The sequence below is a fragment of the Nannospalax galili genome, unplaced genomic scaffold (genome assembly GCF_000622305.1).
Source record: "Nannospalax galili isolate Female #2095 unplaced genomic scaffold, S.galili_v1.0 scaffold22, whole genome shotgun sequence".
Taxonomy (NCBI): Eukaryota; Metazoa; Chordata; class Mammalia; order Rodentia; family Spalacidae; genus Nannospalax; species Nannospalax galili.
The window spans coordinates 76,848-83,317 of NW_008347230.1; the positions used below are offsets into that span (position 1 = coordinate 76,848).

The 6,470-nt window shown below is 45.4% G+C and overlaps 1 non-coding gene and 1 pseudogene across 1 annotated transcript; one reads left to right on the forward strand and one right to left on the reverse strand.

The window, feature by feature from the left end:
* Window positions 1-3,987: 3,987 nt before the first annotated feature.
* On the reverse strand, window positions 3,988-4,151 carry LOC115072157. The gene has a single exon (XR_003851222.1). It is a non-coding gene; the product is annotated as a U1 spliceosomal RNA (small nuclear RNA).
* On the forward strand, window positions 4,125-6,470 carry LOC115072147 (annotated as a pseudogene).

Genomic DNA, 6,470 nt, shown 5'->3' on the forward strand with positions numbered 1-6,470 from the left:
ACCTACAAACTCTGCTGAGAAGCAGCCTACCTTTCCTCTGACCTCCAAAGATAAGATAAGCAGAGTTCCTCTTATCTTAAGAGGAAAAAGAAAACACTTCCACACCCTAATCCTACCTGCTTCCCCCTCCCTGATTCCACACCCTAAAGCCCCCATATGTAAAGTCCCAGCTCACAACCCGTGGACATCCTTCCTGGACATCTTTCCTTCCCTGACATCCTTCCCTTCCTTCTCTTCCCCCTTCCCCCTTCCCTTCCCTTCTCTTCCCTTCCATCTTTCCCTTCGTGGACATCTTTCCCTTCCCGAGGGAAAGGTGCCCCATACGAAATAAATCTGTGTCCCACTGAGGATTCCATCTGAGCCTCCGTGCCTCATCCATCCACTCGTGCCTCCTCCATCTGCGCCGCTCGCTCCCGCCCATTCTCTACCTATCAGTACATACACCCAAAGAATTTTCTCAGCCCCGATCCTGCGTTCTGGAGCTTCCAGGTCACCGAGGAGCTGTGAGACCCTCAGCCCCCGCCCCTTCCCCACTCCAAGGACGACCAGCAAGTTCTTCAGTGGAATATTTGTTCTCAGTGCCTCCTCGTGCGCTCCGGGCACAGGGGGCCCTCAGATTCCGGCAGCTCTCGCTGCGCCTATTTCATGCAGTTACACACCGTACTCAACCGTACTTTGATATTTGGACAGTCCTGGTGGAAAAGGCAGACTCAGGGCATTTGTCTGTTTTTGGAGATCGAATGTCAATAGAACTCTTCCAAGCTTTCAAGGAGCAGCTAAAGCTGTGCTGTTGTGGGAATTTTGGCAAACGGCAATTAGAGATGCCAGCTGTGGTTACTGGTCCACCATCATGAAAGGCAGGCTGCGGGTGTTTGCAGCTCATTCCGATTTACACTGGGAGACAGCCATTTACACTGGGAGACACTTTGTGAATTTTCACCTGCTCTTTCTGTTTTGTTTTGTTTTGTTGAGACAGGGGGCTCCATTATATAGCCCAGGCTGGCCTCAGACTCACAGTGACCCCTGCCTCTGGGATTAAGGGCAGGTGCCACCATGCTGGGCCTTCCTGGCCTACTCTTTCCATGTCTCACCTCTCTCTAGAATGCCCGGGTACTTCTGCACAAATCTGAATGCAGGTCAGCTGTTTGGTAGTTAGTAAATAAGGTCTGTTTTCAGAGCTTCAACTAAGGTCTGGCTTTGTTCATCTTTTTGTTAATAGCAGTCCAAGTAAGTAGTAGCTTTGGTGACATCAGCTGTGAAGGGAAAAGTGGACATGGCAGAAGAGGGAAGGACCACGTGTCCCTGGTCATTTCACAGGCACTGTTTGCATTTCCCAGCTAGCTTTTCAGAGCCAGAGGCTTGGCTGGCTGGGCTACCCTTGACCATGTCTCTGTGGTGGCTCTTCTGCAGTTTTCAATAGTCCTGGTAGTGACACTTGAGACCACAGCCACCTTTGAACATACCATTAAGGATTTGGAATAAAGTGAGAAGAGAAACAAAACTGATTTTGAAGATGGCTCTCTCTCCCAGTCTCTATCTACACTGTGTGTGACACTGATGTGATGTTAGACTATGATTTAGTACAACTCATTTTCTAATATTGGAAGTATCACATAAGGTTAATGACACACTCACTCTATAACCCAGAAATTAAACTATCTCCCATAGAAAAAGTGAAGAGGAGACATGCATCAAAAAAGGCTTGTACAAGTATGTTCATATCAATCAAAGAAATTTACCCCTTATATGCTGGACATTCAATTTTTTTCCTGTATTAGCATTGCCTTTGCTATAGCATTTGTGAAAACAAAGAGTTCTTATAAACCAGGAAACACTGTGTATTAAGATCATCCTTATTATGCAGGGTGTGGTGCTGCACAAATGTAATCACAGCCTGGGGGCCAGACATCAGGGTCAGAGTTGAAGGTGAGACTGGGTGCATAGTGAAATCCTGTTGCAAGAAATAGGGCTAGGCATGTATAGTCCAGTGGTAGAGTGTCTGCCCAGCATGTGCAGTGTCCTGAGTTTAATCCCCCAGAGGTGAAAAATAGGAAATGCACCTATATTTTCTTTTACAGAAGTTAAGCACTATTGGGCCTGAGGCAGGCAAGCTAAATAACCTCAGACTCTACTTGGATTGGGTTTGTGCACACTCCCCTCTTCTAGTAATGTACTTGACGGCCTAGTTCCTGCATGTACTAAGCACACATCCCTGTCTGAGAATGCTCCTAAAAACCTCCAATCCCCAACTGAATTGGGCTCCTCTCTCTGGACAATGGGATAGGTTTCTCCTCCCCTAACAACAATCAGACTTAAGACAGTTTCTATTCAAATATATTCCCAATATATCAGTATAAGGAATGAAAAGGCTGATCTGGCCTGAATTTGTTTGGAGTGCATGCACAATAAGGCAAAACTGTCTTTATGTAAACTCTTAGGGAGAATCCCCTATTCCCCATCTTGTGCTTATATGCATAATTGGGTATCCATATGATTAAACTCAGATGTATTATGGGAAGGAACATACATAGTAAGGAAAATGAATATGTAACTTTTTAAAAAAATCTTTTGAGACAAAGTCTCCCTGTAGCTCCAACTGGCCTGGAACTCACTATGTAAACCAGGCTAGCCTTGAACTCCCAGAGATCCGTCTGTCTCTGCCTCTAGAGTGTAGGCATTAAAGGTGTGTGCCACCATGCCCAGAATGAATATGTAACTTAATCTATCAGTCAACATAGAGAACCACCCTCAGTGTGTCCCTTAGTAACCAAACTCCTCCCCTTGAACCCCATAGAAGAAACTCCAAACAATAATCAGGGTCTTTGAGTACCCTCACTCATGTGGCTGCTGTCAATCTTGACAGTGTGTCCTTTTCTAATCTATACTATTACTTTGCTTTGAATAGTTATCTTTCAATCTTGCAAGTCTGTGTGAGCCCTTATTTCTTTTTACAAATATTTATTATTTTCATTTTATGTGTATGAGTGTAGTGCTTGCATGTGTGTAAGTGCACCCATGTCTTGGGATGCCCAAGGAGGTCAGAAAAGGGCGTCAGATCCACTGGAACTGGGGATATGGATGGTTGTTAGCTGCCATGTGTGTGCTAGGAATCGAACCTGGGTCCTCTGCAAGAGCAGCTAGTGCTCTTAATCGCTGACCCATCTCTCCAGGCCATGAGCCTGTATTTCAGTCTTTGGAATAAGACACCAAGATTTTGGGAACACCCAGCCTGGACCACTAGTAATAAGCCCATAAGATTTTTTTTTTTTTTTTTAACCAAATATTGGGAAGACCAGATGGAACATGGTTCTTATTGCCTCACAGTCAAATATTGGGAAATGAGACCTTTCTCAAGATAATCAGCAATCAAAGCTGGGTGTGGGAGCTCATGTCTGTCATCCCAGCAGTCAGGAAGCTGAGGCAAGAAGATCAGGAGTTCCAGGCCAGTTTCAGCTACATAGTAAGTCTGGGGTCCCCTGGGCTACATGAGATCCTGTCAAACACAAACGAATGACAATCAGCATCAAAAGAGGCAAACAGATTAAATTAGCTCTTATGAAACTCATAACAAGGAAAGGATACCAACCACCACCCAACAGAGATTGCTTCTTTAAAACATCAGAACCAAGAACCCACAGTGATGTGTGGGAGAAAACAGTGATGTAAAAAGGACAGAAAAGATAATGTTCAGTGTCCACAGTTAGTATATAAAAGCTGAAGAGCACTAATACTGCCCTCAGGATTTAATGGGGAAGGTCTTGTGGGGCGGCCAGTCATAGCTGCAAGAGTCCAGGTCTGTACAAATTGGACCCAAGCGGGGACTGGACTGCAAGGTGACTTAGCTCAAACACAACCTCTGTTGCATTTTTCGTGTACCTTCAGATCAAAACACAGGAGATCAAGCAGTTAGAGAAAACAACAACAACAACCGGGGATTTCTAGACTTTTTAGAAACACACAATTTCTTATTTTGGAAGCCCTTAAAAATAGGGGAAAGCGCGAACGCAGCCCCCCACTACCACAAATTTTGCAGTCGAGTTTCCCGCACTTGGGGAAATCGCAAGGGTCAGCACATCCTGAGTGCAACGGATGGGCCTCACCCTGGGAAAACCACCTTCCTGATCATGGTATCTCCCCTGCCAGGTAAGTATGCTTTTCTTGTACCACAGCCCCGACACACACCCTTGCTCCCTCCACTCTCAACACATGGTTACCCACCTGCACGCACTCTGGGACTTCCTCGTCCTCACACGCGCCTCCCGCGCCCCCTGCCGCCCACGGCCGCGCACTTTCTGCCAGCCACGCGAAATGTCTCGAGTTTCAGCAGCTGCTCTGGACGCCGTAGCCCCTCCGCGCCCATCATCTGCGTAGGACACGCCCCTTACGTGACGTCAGGGACCCGCTACTGCGCCACTGTAATGTTTGTAGCCTGCATTAAACAGGTGCTGATAGGAAACCATACCCAAGATAATTTTTTTTTCTTAATTATGAAGTATAACAAGTGTGCAGACTTGCGTCAGGTTTTCACTGCATTTGAATGCATCTTGTATTTGTCGATGTCATATTAATTCACAAAAATAAATATAAAGAAGAAACTTTAAATAGAATTTGTGAAACATGTATCCACATCAAGGGGCCTGGTGGCACACGCCTTTAATCCCAGCACTCTCTGTCGGTGGGAGGGGGGAAGAGGAAGGTGCAGAGGCAGGAGGATCTCTGTGAGATCGAGGTCAGCCTGGTTTACATAGCAAGTTCCAGGCCAGCTGAGGCTACAGAGGAGACTGTCTCAAAAAAGAAGTGAATGGAATGGGCATGGTGGAGCACGCCAGGATCCCCTGTATCCTCAGCTGACCTGGAACTCACTATGTAGACCTCGAACTCACAGAGATCTGCCTGTCTCTGCCTCCCAAGTGCTGGGATTAAAGGCATGTACCACCACACCTGGCCAAAAAACAAATTTTTAAAGGAGCAGCTAAGTTCTATTAACACTGAGACTTATACAGGGTTGTTGTAGCTCCTGTGACTTGTGATCACATGGTGGTAGCTGTTCTAGACTGTGTCCCCAGGAACCTTTGTTTGAATTCCAGTCAAGATATTGTGGTGTTTCTTTCCTTCAACTCAAAAAATATTTTACATCAATTAATTAACTAATGGGGGACATGTGCGTGTTGAGGTCCTATTTTCTTTCCTCTTACAATGTATAAATTCCATTTATTTTTAAAGCTTTTCCAGTGGTATAGCTAGCTTTAAACGTCTAGCATTACCTTGGGTGTATAGTGGCACATGCCTTTAATCCCAGCACCTGGGAGGCAAAGGCAGGATCTCTGTAAGTTTGAGGCCAGCCTGGTCTACATAGTTACATAGTGAGATTCAGCCAGGGCTACATAGTGAGACCCTATCTAAAAAAGAAAAAAAAGGCTGAAGAGAACACTGGCTGCATGTTCTTGCAGCGGACCTGGGTTCAGTTCCAGCCCCCTCATGTTGGCTAACAACTGTCCATAACCCCAGTTCCAGGGGAGCCAATGCCTTCTGGCTTCCCCACATGGGTGTACTTACACACATGCAGGCAAAACACTTATACACACAAAATAAAAATAAATCTTTCACTTTTCCAGTGGTTGACATATTGTTTGTAATATCTACTCACAACTCATCTAAGCCAACCTTTTCTTTGCAGTGGTGGTGATTAAATCCAAGGCCTTTGGCATCCTAGGCAGGTACTTTATTACTGAGCAATACCCCTTGCTCTGACTGTGTATTTAAACCTTTACTATTTTTTGACAGAATTTCCAATATCAAACTGTAAATTAAATATTCTTGCTTCTAACTAATTTTGAGGCTTTCCATAGGGCCCATGGACTATTTTTTTAAATGTGTTTTCTTTCCTTAGAAAATTCATGTGTGGCCTGCTCTACCCTGGGAACCAGCTACTACTACTGCATGCTGGCTCCTTGCTCTGGCTGAGACCCAGGCCCAGGCCATGGTAGGGGGATGCCCCCACCTCAGCTCTGCGATACCAGTCATTCTGCCCCACATGGGACACCTATGTCTACAGCAGCTGCTATTGTGAAGAAAATATTTGGTAGCTCTGTGAATACAACAAAACCCACGACCTACCTTTGGAAGAGGGTTGCTCTGCCTCCATATCAAATGAGAAGGAAGATGAGGAAGATGATAAATTGGTACCTATTTGGAAACAGCAAGCAAGACCTGGGAATGGACCTCTGTGATCTGGGAAATTTAGAGTGATCTATACTGATTCCTATTTGAAGAACTTTGCTTCTGACCAGTCTCACATGAAAGATTCCAGTGGGAACTGGAGAGAGCCTCCTTCAGCATATCCCTAAGTTGAAACAGGAGACTCCAAAATGAACCTGAATGACTTCATCAGCATGGACTCTGAAGTCGGATGGGGAACTGCCTACACACTCTTTGAGTTTTTACATTGGTTTAGCAGCAAAACCTGCTGA